General features: G+C 40.3%; 1 long non-coding RNA gene across 1 annotated transcript in view; it reads left to right on the forward strand.

Annotated features, from left to right (window-relative positions):
* Nucleotides 1-8833: 8833 nt before the first annotated feature.
* LOC142413509 (uncharacterized) overlaps nt 8834-14467 on the forward strand; it is a 44671-nt gene continuing 39037 nt past the window's right edge. Inside the window, exon 1 of the long non-coding RNA XR_012776827.1 lies at nt 8834-8886. This is a non-coding gene — a long non-coding RNA (uncharacterized LOC142413509). The remainder of the gene's footprint in view (nt 8887-14467) is intronic.

Consider the following 14467-nt stretch of genomic DNA (forward strand, 5'->3'; position numbering starts at 1 on the left):
CTGTGTTAGTCGCTCTTGTGCATCATATTCTCTACACAGACCTTTCCTTTTTTTTGCTCAAATATTACACAAGTTCCTATAAAGTGTGGCTAAGGAGAATGTTTCAGTTGCTCAATCTGAAGTATATAACAAGCAGAAAAAGAGGATTTTAGCTCTAGTTGTGAAGGAAGAACTTGCATTTGGTCCTTCAGAGTTCCCAGAAGAGATGATATTGACTGCCACAACCAAATATGCCTCGTATATTTGATCATAGCTGATTTATCAACTTAATAAAAATAATTTGCTTTTTCTTTTTGGAGGAAATTCAAGCAGTACATATTGCTCCATAAGTGGAGTGAGGAAAGTTTAGTGAATGGGAAATTCATAAAAATACCCAGCAAACCCAATAAGCAAAATATTTTAAGAATTCCAAACTGTTCAGGAATTTGGGTTGAATGCAGCTCAGAAAACTTGATCAGAAAGAGGAGGGGGGAAAAAACCAGTGAGATACCATATCAAATGCTGAGAGAGTTACTTGGAGGAGAGAGTTATGCAATAGATCAGCTTTGTCTGGCTCAGTGGACCGAGAAGTATAACACCTTGAACCTCCTATTTTTGTAGGACTTTGTGTTCTGACAGCCGCCTTCTGTTACACTGGCAAGCACCAGCAGACGGCCCCGAGGAGGGCATCTTCTTCATGTTGCTACTGATGTGCAGCTGAGGAATCTCTGAGCAGCAGTCTGTTGTAGCAGCTCCTAGGTGGAGGGAAATGAATTATTGTTACACTTGGAGTCCGGTGGCTTTCTCTATTCCTATTATTTTAGATGTTGTTGTATTGTATTGTTATGTTAGCTCTAAATATTAGCTCTATTTCCATGCTGTGCTCTTGAAATTAATTCTGTGTGTATTCTACAATGTTTTTGAATCATAGGTGGTTTCCTTCCTCCATGCTTCTTCCACATTATGCTGATTTGTCAGCAGTATAGCTTTTCTTTTTCAACAGGATCCAGGAGTTGGGCTTAAGGTTTTGTAAGGATTACAATCTAGTCAGATCTAACACCAGTTTTACTAGACATTGTTACAGGGCTGGCTCAGGTTGACCCTGGTTCAACCACATTTGCAAATAGGCTTTACAATGCACATATGCAGTCTTAGAAAGAGGTGCATCAGCAACGTTTTCCATCAGGTTTGTGAATTTGCTTTTCCTTTTGTTTTTCTTTCAAGTGTTCATTCAAGCGTGTCTGTTTTCAAGCTGCATTAAAACTTGTAAATTGTAATTTCTGAGAAGGGGGAGGAAAAATGGGATATTTACTTAAATTTGGCCCATGTTTCTTAGTTGTGGGTTTTGTATCATGCTAATTTTGCCAACTGTGACAGACTATACTTCAGATGCATGGCAATATGATGATTAAGAATAGGAACTATGTTCAGGGAAAATTCCCCTTTTCAATAACACAGTGTATTCTTTTTTCCCAACCAAAATTTTCTATGGTTGGCACCAAATTTTATTTTTCTATCATTCAGCCTTGTCAAGAGAGAACTCAGAATAATAGTCAAATAATGCTTAATTCCCTGATGTTGGTACCTGATGATGTGCTTTTTGTCATATTTCTTCTGGGACTGAAGCCTTTTCAGTTGAAATCATTATTACTTCAGCTAAGGGTCAGCGAGGCTAAACAGCTGTTGGTGATCTAATTACAGGGTTTTGCAGAGAATCATTTCAAGTTTGTCTCACCAGTTCAGACCCATTCTAATTGCTATTGCTACTCAACTAAGCCAATATTCAAGTAAACCTCTGCAGAGGTCTGTGGGTGAAGGTTTCCACATGCATGTCTCTTGGCTAATCCTTATCCGGCAAGTCCTAGAAAATCTGTGTATATTCTTGGGAGCTTTGCCTTTTGAAAGATGAGGGAAGGAGAGAAACATTTGCCATAACATACAAAATGCAGTTTCATATGAACAATGCCTTGTGTTATATAAATTAGGTCCGGTGCTATCAAATAAAATTATAGCAAGGAAACCAAAGCACTGTCTTCGAAGACTTTTTGTCTCTTTCGTTTAGTTTTGTTAGTTGAACCTTCTGTTACAGAAGTAGAACAACTGGTGGTCTTTTCGGAGTTTTTGAAAACACAGATTTTCTTTGAAAATAAATAATTGCATGGAGGATTATATTTATTATAAGAGCTGAGCAATGCCATGAAGATAAAGTCTTTCTTTTTTTCTTTCTTAGGACTTGCATTGTTTTGTTCATAGCCTTGATGTGTAGGGAAGAGAGGGATTGGGGAAGGAGAGGGAAGGCAGATAGTGCTTCCCTCATAAAATATAGAGCTGTGCATATAGAAATGTCTCTATGAATCTGTTTATGGCTCTTTTTTGACTGACTGGCTAAATTACAGTTTCATTGTTCTAAATCCCCAAGGACTTTTCCCGAGATGTTGTAACTAAAGCTGTGCATGTTGTGAAGCTTTTCCTACCTGTCACTATGAGCTGCAGATACAACTAATTTACCTATTTTAGTTAACCTCTCAAGGAGCAATGCAATTACCTTATAAAAAGCATGGTTGTTGGGGAAATAATATGACATTTTCAGATATTTCTATCAGGCAAGCATACAGCGGTTTAAAGCAGTTATGGTGTCCAGCAGCACTGGCATGGCCTTTGAGCTGTGTTGTGGTTAGAAAGCAGATGCCAGAAAAAGAAGTGTTGAAAGAAAAGTTTCTTTTCTTTCAGCTGTTCTGTGGAGTGCTTGGAGAGAGCGATCCCACTGAGCAGCTCTGTGGTAATGTTCCTCCTCCAGAGAAACCCCTCTGCTCCCTCACAACAGCACGAAGAGGTAGTGGACTCCCAGGACATTCCCAGAAAGCATGGCCCACTAAAATGGCTGGCAACCTGCATTGGTACCATTTTGATAGTAACAGTGATTTTGGCTCTAACTGATTTTGTCAAAGCGCTGGGAGTCCTGCTAATGCTATGGGAGAAGGACTGTCTTCTGAGATGGCTTGCTTAGTGGCACACTAGAAATATTTTTAATTAGAAAGAAAAAGAAAAAAAAATAGCAGCACTGTCTGAGGTATACTGAAATTATATAAAGGGGTTTTGAGACTCAGATGCTTTTCAAGGAGAGTTAGGTCCATCCTTGCTTTTTCTGTGACTTTACTGTGTTCTGTCCGTGCACATGCAATTGTACAGACACATCTCATCTGAGGAAATAAAAATTCCCTACGTTGCAAAACTGCTGGCTCATATTTCTAAAGTTGGACACTTATGGGAAATGAATTCTTAGAACAGATTTTTCAAAGAAGAAAAACCAAGTTCTGTTGCATCTCTGGCCTCATGACTGTACAAATCTCCCACATCTATTGCCTCTTTCAGTGCCAATGGGACCTTGCAACACATCTGCAACTTCAGGACATTTCACACCTTATATTGCTGACTGGTTTGCATTCAGGCAGCAAGTTCCTGGGTAGGAGAACCTCATGGAGAGTCTCCTGCCCTGTCCTGGTCTCCCTTCCCTCCTGTTAGAATAACAGGAGAGTGGTTATTTATTTTTACCAGCCATGGAGAGATGGCCTTATGGTTATATTGATTTTGTGCTGTTTAGGACTACTTACAGATAAAACTGTGATAAATCTTCAGTGGCATTATTACAGTATTATAACTGATGCTTTTCTCTCATAGCTTCCTGGGAATATAAAGAAATGCTATGGGCCTTGTGCATGACAATATCAGCATTTGTTTGATGTATTTTTCAAGCATTGTTTTGTTTCAGGCACCATGACAGGGTTTAGTTCTTTAAAAGATCCAGAATAGCAACAAATGTCTTTGGACAGACAGTGCAAGTTCATTAATTCATACTAATGACTGCAAGAGATTTGTTTTATCATAAACTTCATAATGTGCAAGTAAATGACAGTAGTATATTTTGTGAAAATAATGAAGTCTTCCTAATGTGAGATCACTTTACAGCTTGCTGCTATTAAATCTTTGCTAAGAAATAGAGATGTCTATTTTTTGCAGAAAATCTTAAAGTTGGATGGTGAAATGTAGTTTATTAGGCAGTCTAAAAAGAAACACCATACTCCCCCATCCACTTCACAATTCTCCATCAACGCTTTTCCCCACCCACAGCAGTCTCTAGGTAACCGTTCTTCTGAAGATGAGACAGGGAACTGGGAACTCTGCCACACACCAGCTCACGCTAAGGTTTTCCTTTCTAAAATCTTCACTTTGGTAACTTGCTTAATGACTTATTTTCTTACGAAGAAAATAATACTGAAATGCAATGTTAAGTGGGTGAGAATGCCTCCCTCTAGTGAAGTCAAGGGCTGAAACACCAGGTGCTACAAGACTACAGCAGTAGCAATGACTTGAGTGGCTCACAGAGCGCTGCCTCATGTTGAGCAGAAAAGTCCTTGCAATGTCCCTGGGCAGACTGGAGTGTTGCCTTCCTAGGAAACACTTGTGCTGGTTGAGAGCAGCTGAGCACACCTTTGCTGTGCAATCAGCTGGAGTGGAGGGAAACGCTGTTTGTTGGCAGCATGGTTGGTGAGCTACTACATCCTCCAGCCTGTATTTTCGTACAATGCAGGCAGTGGGATCTACATTGTGCAGTGGGTCTGTCTTTAAAAGCTTGCCCAACATCAAAACGCATTCTTCTCATCAGCAGACTAAGCAGTGGCTAGACAGACGAGAATCTGGAAGCACGATGTTTGCCTGTGTGAAGCTAAGTTGTGACCTGATGTCAGCTGAGTGGAGAATCGCAGGCACTGCAGGGGCCTGGCAGAGGCAGCACGTTATCTGGTACCACTGCTCCAGCCCCTGCCACAAAGGCGTTGCCGTAATTGCAGATTAGCAGTGAAAACTGTGGGTGCAGCAAATTGTCTTTGTAAAACCACAGTGATGTTGCAACTGAAAATATTTTAAGTATTTTCTTTCATTTATGTGATTATTCCTACACAAAGCTGTTTTCTGGTAGTCTGGTGCGTGGCTGTGGTAGTTATCATGGACTGGGGGTTTTTTTCTTTCTCCATAGTTATGCTATCAGTTTTTTGTAATGGGGACCCAGTAGCTCTGTGGTCATCTCTTCTCTTCAAAATTGGCTGCACTCTCTTCCACACATCTTTGAAGATTTTTGGCATCCTTTGCCATAGGCTGCATGTTAGGGTCAAGCTTTTGAGTCTCCTAATCACTCAGTTCTGGCATAGTCCTGTTGCCACTAAAGCCTCTTTTCATGCCTATTTAATGCCTTAGAAGTGCTTTCAAGTGGTCTTTGATAAATCATAGTAAGTGTTATTCCAGTCGCTTAATAGCAGTACCTGCTAGAGTCTTTTTTAGCTCCCAAGGCAGCTGTTCCCTCTTGCCTTATTTTACCAGTGACAGTAATTCATTCCACTTGAGCTGACTAGCTTATTTCACATTTATTTGCACATTATGAGCAGTGTCATTCTACTTACCCTGCAGACAGTAAATGGTTTGAAAAATGCAACTGTAACAAATATTGGGCATGGGGAGGGGAATAGGAAAATGGCACCTTTGTGTTCTCAGCCCAAATAAAAACATAATGAATAAATAATATTTTGAAATTATCTTAATCATTGAGTATATGCAAAATCAAAGGTGCTGCATAAACTTGCATTATCCCTTTGAGAATACATTTATCTTTCCCACCAGCTAGTTTAGCTTCCCTAGTGTGGAGTTAAATAAAATATTACCCATCAGGTCAGGAAAATAATTAGTCCAGCATTATTGCCTCCTTCCTAAGCAATCAAACTTGACCCATATGTATTATGCATGTTTGCACACTGCACGTCTGAGAACCAGTATGTATATAAACAGATGAATTTGGGCTCCATGTTTGCATACCCAGACAGTACTCCTACTCCCCTCTATAGAGAAGGCGAGTTGAAAAATTATCAGAGCAAAAGCAAGCCATTTTTTTGGTGTCCTGAAGAAATTTCTTTCAAGTAATCTTTTGCTGACTCTGGCAAGTAGTTATGAAAGTGCCACAACTTAGTATGACAGCAAGTTTTCCCCTTGTACATGACAAATTGCAGAAGTAGAAATAACGATGATGCTCTTGGCAATTGAGAAACGTGTTGTGTTTTGCTCTTGTAATGGAGACAGACAAAAGACCCTCAGATAGGAAGGAAATAAGCTCAGAACCTCCCAGAGACTGGGAAGTCCTTGGGGCGAAATCAGGATGGTCTCGTGCAATTCTTATGAGGAGGATATTTTGTTAAGGTCCCAATTCTAGGGGTCAATGAAAATACAAGATTTTTCATTTTCATTCATTAAAAGTAAAATTTCTAGCGCTCACAGCTTCTAAAACCAGTTAGGGAGTCCCAAATTATTATTAATTGGACTTGATAGCAGTGCTGTATTTTGGTTAACAGAGCCCAGCCTGACTCGTGCCTCCAAGTATTACAGTGATAGTAGCAGGTAGGAGACATTCAAAAGTGGGACTAAAATGGGGAATGATGGAGGTGCATGGAAGTCACTGCTCAGCACTGAGCTCAGTAGGTTGAATCATTTCAAGGAAGGGAGTTTTCTTTATAAGGTGTGAGCCCTTTCATTTTCTCCAGCTGTCTCAAGTTGTCTTTGTGCTTGCAGATCAGGTATGCTGTAAAAATTCGTTCCTCTGGGGATATAGGATAATGCTGGATTCAAGCTAAACCTGTTATTTAAAGTCCTGAAAAAGTTCCCAGTAGATTTGAGAAGTAGGTTTGGGGTCCTGAGACTTTTTCGGATTTGATCAACATAGTTTTCTGCATATATCCAAGTCCAGTATCTCTGTAACTCCTCTGAACCTGTGCAGCTGGAGGGCAGCCAGGATGCAACTTTGAACTTTCTAGGCTAGACTGAGTTACATTGAAACGTCTTGGAATAGCCACCTTTGTTTGCCCAGGGATCATCCAGACAGTACAGACCTCAGCCCTTCTCCATATTGTTTAATCTAAAAGCTTTAAATGAACCATGGGCAATCTTACTTAACACAGCATTCTTGTGTTTTCTGGTATTCACGTGATCTAAATGTATTATTTTCAGTAATTGGATGGATTAGCAAGAATATGGGATTTCATACAGGGTGTCCTCATTTTGTGATGTTCTATATCACAGGGTGTGGCATGCAGGTATTAGATTAATGGTGGCATTTGGGGAATCAGATCGACCACTTACTACATACTTCGAATTTTTATTGCCAGCTCAGTGTGGATGCACTCTGGCAGTTTTTTAAAAATCTGATAATACAACGCAATATTAACAATACAATTCTGGTGGGATTTTTTCTAGCTTTCTGAACTCGGGATAGTGGTGCCATCTCTTTTTGTCCCTGCAGTTTCTAGTCACTCCCACAGAAACACACGTGGCTGAGGCTGTGCAGGTGACTGCCACGCTGGCCGGGATGCCCAGCCCTCACCCTTAGTGAGCCCTGGGCTCAGCTGAGTGTGGCAGGGTGATGCTGCACTATCACCACAAGCATCTACTGCTCTAAGTGAGGCTTCTTCCATACATCCCTGTGCAGAAGTGCCACAGCTGAAATGCACAGTAACCACTAAGCACAGTTATTGGTGGCCTAGAAAGAGGGGCACTATTGCTTGTTATTATAGCAGGGGATTGCAGCTGAGGTAACACAAACTGCTGATCTCCACCAGCAGATCATGTTATAACTGAAGGAAGGTAGGTGATCTATGGTGTGGTTAGGCAGTGGCCTCAGCCTCAGAAAATCAGGGGTTTGTTTCTGCTGAATCTTGGAAAATCATGTACAATGGCTTCGTTTTCCTTCTATTTTAAAATAAAAAAAAAAAGGAACAAAAACAAGGAACACTTTTTTGGAGCAGTGAGTCTCTGAGGCTGAGAGCCGCTTTCACACTACGTCACACAAACCTGGGCAGCTGAGTGAAGGCAACTGGTCTTTTTCAAAAGGGCTGTGTTCTGCGTAATCTCACAGGATTTAAACCACATCTGGTGTTTCTAGATGCTGTTGAAATATAGGAAAATTATAGCACAGCACTTCCATCAGCAGTGACTGAGTGACAGAAATTGTGGCTGAGTTCCTGCATTCAAGCTGTGCAATCTGCAGCTGTCTGGATAAGCAGTAGAACTTATTACAGCCTTCACTCAGTGCAGTCGTCATCTTCCCATCTATGTTAAATGTTTTGTCTATAAAGTGTAAGCGGAGTGAGAATCCTAAACATTTCTGTCCTCTTTTGTCAGAACTGACCACTAATTTATGGCACTGCTGTTGTAAAGTCATCTTTCGTGGGAGAAAGAGCTCTGACTAGGAGGAATTGTTGAAAGTTTGAAGAAAGAAATTGAAAACATCCCTTACGTAACACTATACGTAACAGAAACCCATAGCTTTGTCTCCAATGCATACAGCCAAAGCAGAGATCAGTTTCCAACTTTGTTTCCAACTTTCTGTTCATACAACAATGATATTCATAATAATAATATGAAGGTAGTTACTGTAGAGAAAGTTGGGAAGACCCAAAAGCTTATCTTTGAAATGTTCGTTGCTGGCGGACAGGGTGATGGTGGTAAGCCTGCTTATGCCTGCTTCAAGAACTTTGCTGCTGGCTAGTTATATTGGCATCCTACTGTTTCAGCCCCCCAAATCATGGCTGAACTCTGTTAGTGCTGTTTTCTCTCTACACCACCCAAGGTCTACCCTCAATCTTGGTGGATCTTGCTACTCTCCTCTCTGGACAAGTTATATCCCCGTTCGTCCTGGCAATAGTGTGAGAACCCACGTCTGATGCTGCTGAGTCATCCGTGCTATTTTGCCTCTCATTGCAGCAAAGATGAGAGTCTGTCAGATTGGTCCTGCAGGGCCCGCAACAGTGTTGGGGATGACGTTGTCCAACCTTCCTCCCATGTCTTCATATCTCTTTCTCTACCACTGTGAAGGTAAGGTGATGGTGTGCTAAAGAGTGCCAGGAGATGGGAAATGGGATTTGTTCTATTCAGCTTGGATATTCTTGTAAACGCTCTTGTAAATAATCTCCTCTGTTTCCTTGCTTTTCTCTGTGTGGTTATATTCTTTTGTTTGTCTCATTCTTTGTTGTTATAAGTTGTTTGTTATTTCTATTTCAATGCAGTTGGCATTGTCAATTGAGAGTTCACATTATGTTGTTGCCCTTGTGGCTATAGCGTGTTCCTTTCAGTTAAAGGATTTCAGGAATTGTTCCTTTGTGGTTGTATAATAATTAAACAGGGCTGTATCTTTGAATTGGGTAGGATTTATGGCTTGTGCATCTTCTGTCCTATGTTTTTAAAAAGAAAACAGAATTATGTATTAATTGGTGACAGATGTTTAAAAAAAAAGTCTCTAATGAAAATCTGCAATGCCTTGTCTTCTCCTAGCCTAGTGCAGTACATCTGTTGTGGCTCAGTACAGAACCAGAGAAGCAGCAAACAGGCTGTTTGTTCCAGGCTCGCCGGCACAGCAAACAAACCTGGCTCCCCTTCCCAGCTCTGCCACAGACCACTTGCATGACTTTGAGCAAGTTCTGCAGCTTCTCCCCAGCTTTGTGCCTGGTGAGGGAAGGCACGCTTGCATGTCCCTAGAAAGCAATGTTGTGAAGGCAAATGCTCTTAAGAATTGCGATGTGCCCGCTTGCAGCAGGAATGAAGCAGGAGGAGAGGACATCTGCCGATAAATGCCTAAAATCTACATTGGATGTAATTATATTTCCAGGATTTTAATTCTTAAATGCTAGACAAATGGGTAGGGATTTAGCAAAGCGGCAGGATTTTGTTTACTCAAATCCCAAAGGCACTGTTGAAATGCCTATATTCAGGGAGAAGCAGGAACTGTGAACATGGAGTATCTCCGCTCCTTCTTTGGGGGTGGGAACAGCGAGGCATGGAGGGTAGTGATTGCAGACTGCAGTCTGTTTCCTTGAGTGGCTTCAAGTCTGTATGTCAATGCTTCATTTGCTTCACGCTCTCCTCTCTCAGACAAATATTGTCCTTCATGTGAATCTGTGATGCAGTGATTATTCTTGGACCTGTGTGTTTTGGTGTCGATGTGTCTCTTGGGGTATACATATTAACATTGGTGTGGAATTCAAAAGCTGATGAAACCAAAAGGATGCATGTTGGAGCAAAGTACAGTCTCTTCCAGCCTCAGGAGAGGCCTGACTTCACTTTCATAAATCCTTCGTTGTGGCACACAAGCTTCTCGGCTGCATTGAGTGTGCTGTGTTTTGGAACATACGCACAAGCGTACACACAAATATATGAAACATTTCTTTTGGCTATTTCCCATATGGTTTAATTTTTCAGAGCTCTGTAAAATCTCATGTGCAAATTCTGTTTTCATAACTTTTATTGTACATTAAAAGCAGAGTTTTGAATAATTGTTAAGAAAATTCTCTCCTAGTCCTTTTTAAGACAAAATCTTTGGTTGTTAATGACAGCGCAGGGAGCTGTTATGACTCTTGGTTTTGAAAGTAACTTTAGAAACTTTTTCCTGCTAATGGTTTATATTTTAAAAGCAGAGGGAATGATTGCTGTCTCCCTTTCTTTTCATTTAGTTCTTTGCTTTCCTCTTCCCATCTCTGAAGTGTTTATTCTCATGCAGAAATTATAGTAGCTGTTGCAAACCCTGTGAGCCTACTGAATCTGTGATTTAGCTCCTAATCCCAGTACTCTTCTCTTCTTCTCTCATCTCACTTACGTATCCCTGTGCAGTTTGTACTCCATTTGTTAATTCCAATTTGATTGACTGTGGACATCTTTTGAACTCCATAATCACCAAAATGCCAGTGTTTCACTATGTAACTTAGTATTACATCCGTGTCCTGAGCCACTACATCAGATGTTGTAGACCTCTAGATTTACTGTTTCTCTTTGTTTTAACTTTTTTTTCCCTTAACACAGTTCAGCCATGTTGGTCTCTTGTTTCTCTGAAGCTCAAAGTCAGCAGGCTGAGACTGTGGCTCAATCCATAGGAAAAAGTGACAGATACAAACACAAAAAATAATTAGCTTCTTGTTTGCTGTTTCCAAATGTAATACCGCACTTCAAACAAGACAGTGCTATTCCATAGATCACAGTGATTGAGTGCAGATTAAATTGTTGTCTTATTATTTATCTATGGTAGGTCCCCCCATGAGCCAAGCTCCAAGCATTGAAAAGAAAAAGTCCTTGCTGTGAGTATTGTACATACTAAAGATAGACAAGTAGACAAATGTAGAAGAAAAGGAAAATAGGGAGGAGGATAGGCAAATTTTATGTAAGTTAATGTAATGAGCACGGTAGCACTGCTTTTGCAAAGGATTTGAAATGGATGGAGTGAGAACCTGTCCAATGCATTCAGGTGTGTCACATCTGTGACCGTAGCTCTGATTCTGAGGTTGTAGCTTGCAATACTTCAGGCACAGAAATGATGAGGGGAGAAGCTGACAAATGAGCAGACAACTGGGTCTTGAATAGAGATGTAGATTAAATCCTCCTCTGTGGAAAATACATTTGTGCGGGAAAGCAAGAGATTCATGAGGATGAATACAGTGAAGGTACAGTCTCTCATCAGTGCCCCTCAAAGATATAATAGTGCTTCTCTCCTTTTTCTTTAGTGCTCTGGTTTTTTTCCTAATACATCCTTACCCTTCATCTGCCACTTTTGCATAGGTACTTATTCTCCCATACAAACTCTGATCCCAGCACATCTTCATTTTTCAAGGTATTGTTACTATGAAACACTTCTTTCTTTTATTATAAAATAAATAAAGGAAAATGGGAAGACTTAGGAAGGACTATGTTTACTCCTGCAATGTACATTACTCCCAAATACAAATTTCCATTTTGTGTAAAGCCAGGTGAGCAAAGAAAATGGTGTGAAGGGATCACTGCAGAAATTGTTGATTTTTTCAAATGTGGTTCATTGGGATTTTTGAAATCCCAAAGCCTAATGAAAATGTTTTGAAGAATAAAGTAACTTATTTCTTTTGTATGTACATATGAAGGTATTTTCCAGATGTGACACATCCCAAAATATGTTGCTGTTATTCTAGGACACTGTATTTTCCTATGACATCCCTTTTGCACACCTCAACAGAAATCTCCTTAGAATTCAACTGAGACAATTCTTTTTTCAAATTAATATTAGATTTTTCTTATTTCTATTGACTATAATTAAGTAATGAAAAATGTAGGGGGATGTCATGCCTGATTTATTTTTAAATTTCTTTTTTCTTTCTCTTTTTTGCTTTCCAATCTAACTGCTTATATGGTTCTTTATAATTGTATTATCAGAGTGGTTCAAAGACAATGGTGAAAGATGACAAAGAGAGAAAGGAATGTTCAAAATCCAAGTGCATAAATAGGTTTTCTGGGGAACATCACAAAGGCTCTATTGTACTACACATAGCAGAGACAGAAAGGATACGTGCCTACCCTCTACCAGAAAATGCGGTAGACTTTTCTGCAGGTCACTTGCTGGTGTAATTAAAAACTCTAAAAATATTTATGGGTACAAAAATGTTACTTGTAATATGCCACTACATTTGTTCCACTCATAATTCAAATAATTGCCTTGGGTAATGTTTGCATACTGGTATGGTCAGACAGCATTATCTGTCTCCTGCAAAGTACTTCTGGCCTGAGAGAAAGCACTCCTGCTGTGTTCATTGTGGGCTGTGACAATCAGATGTTGATAGCTGTGCTTGAACTGTGCGGTGGTTTTTCAAGGTCAATAAAAATATTGGGCAGTAAGAGAGGGAGCGGAAGACCACCGACCTCATTTTGCTTGTGGCTTCGTCTCAGTTCAAAACCCTCCTGATGCATTATCTGAGTGAGTCTTTGGGAAAAATATATTAATGCTCTCTTACTCAGTGCTGTTCTATTACCTATTCATCAAAAATATTGCTTTTGTGCATTTTTCATTATAAGATTCAACATTACCAATGTTAATAAAGAGAGAAATCCTTTCCTTTTCTTAGAAATAGAATATGTAAAGACATTGCCTCTTTGATGTTTCTAAGCCAATACAATATGTATTTGAATGAGGATAAAAGTCATTCTTTTAACAGAAGATCATCCAAGTCATTTCTGATGAAACTCAAGAGGAGCTTTTTTTTAGAGATGCCTAGAAATTAACATTAAAAAAGGGGGGAGCATCTCTTAAGAAGTAACAGCTAATGGAAATAAGTCGCACATTTGATGGTATTTGTCAGGCTGCTGTTTCATGCAGGCCTGCAGTGACATCAGCCTCCATCACTGGGCTGAACTGTTCAGCAGTAGGTGCCTTTCATTCGAAGGGATGAGACCTTGCTGTCACAGGCAGGTATTTCATGTGATGCTATCCTGACCTGTGAATAGACTGCAGCTGGATTTTGCCAGTCCCTCCCAAAATTTCCCATGCTGCCATGGAGGCTCATGTGGGAATTTTTACTCTGGATTTTCCACAGACAATTGATCAATACATGACTTTGTTTGAGCTGCTATAAATTTGAAGCTAACAAATTTTGAGGCCTGTGAAGCCTTGGGAGTAGGATGCTTCTTGAATACCGTCCCAGCTCACTACTGTCTGGCTAACTGTTCACGGGCACAGGACTGTGGTAGCTCTCCTTTGTAAGTCATCGACTTCTGTGTTTGCTGCAGAGGGTCTGCAGTGAAGGAGCATAAAGGGGTTAGACGCTTCCTCCGCTGACTAAGTCTCCTCTGAAAATCTGTCTAAAGCTTGATACTTTTGGCCCAAATGTAACAATGCTCCATAGAGTAAATGGTGGAAAAGCTTTCTTAGAGCCCTATAGAAATATCTAACAGGAGAGAGGCAACTCATGCAAAATTATTACTGTCACACACCAGTATTTGCTCCTGTTCAAGTGCAAACCTATGTGTGGACAGGAGCAATGTCTTGAGTCATTCCCTTGCTCTGCACTCTTCAAAAAAGTGGGTCTATGCTGTGTAAAACTGGCTTCCTAAGAGCACTGCAACACTTGAATTTTAGATAGATTTAGATCTTGGACTGCAGTGAGAGAGTTTGGGTTTCTCTGGACTGTCAGGGTGCCTGGAGACAGCTACGGGGGTTTCAACACAGTGAAACTGATTTTGTGGGGCTGGTGCTTTGGTTTGTTGCTGTTGGGTTTGGGGTTTTTATTAAGTTTGAAATTAACTTATGAAAGTGGATGTATTATTATCAGGAGAATAAAAGTTTCTTTTCTCTCAGTACAGATATGTTTTCTGAGGTGAACTAGACATCAGTGGCCAGACATAAGATTCTACTAAGATTCTGTTCCCTTTTCTCTTATCCCCAGTTCACAGCAAGTTGAATGTGTTTTCTCAGCTCACAAACGTGTGGTATGAAGCCTGAATGAATTGATATGGTCTCCCAAAAGCCATGGTGTTTACCAGCTGGTTTTGCTGCCTGGCTGAGTGATGTGCAGGCTGCTTTGTTCTCAGCGTATTGTTTTAAAAGTCTGACCTTTAACAAATTGGAAGCCACTTTAAGAAGCCTCTGTATCCACAAAATTATTAGTAAACT

This window comes from Mycteria americana, chromosome 8 (assembly GCF_035582795.1).
Source record: "Mycteria americana isolate JAX WOST 10 ecotype Jacksonville Zoo and Gardens chromosome 8, USCA_MyAme_1.0, whole genome shotgun sequence".
NCBI lineage: Eukaryota > Metazoa > Chordata > Aves > Ciconiiformes > Ciconiidae > Mycteria > Mycteria americana.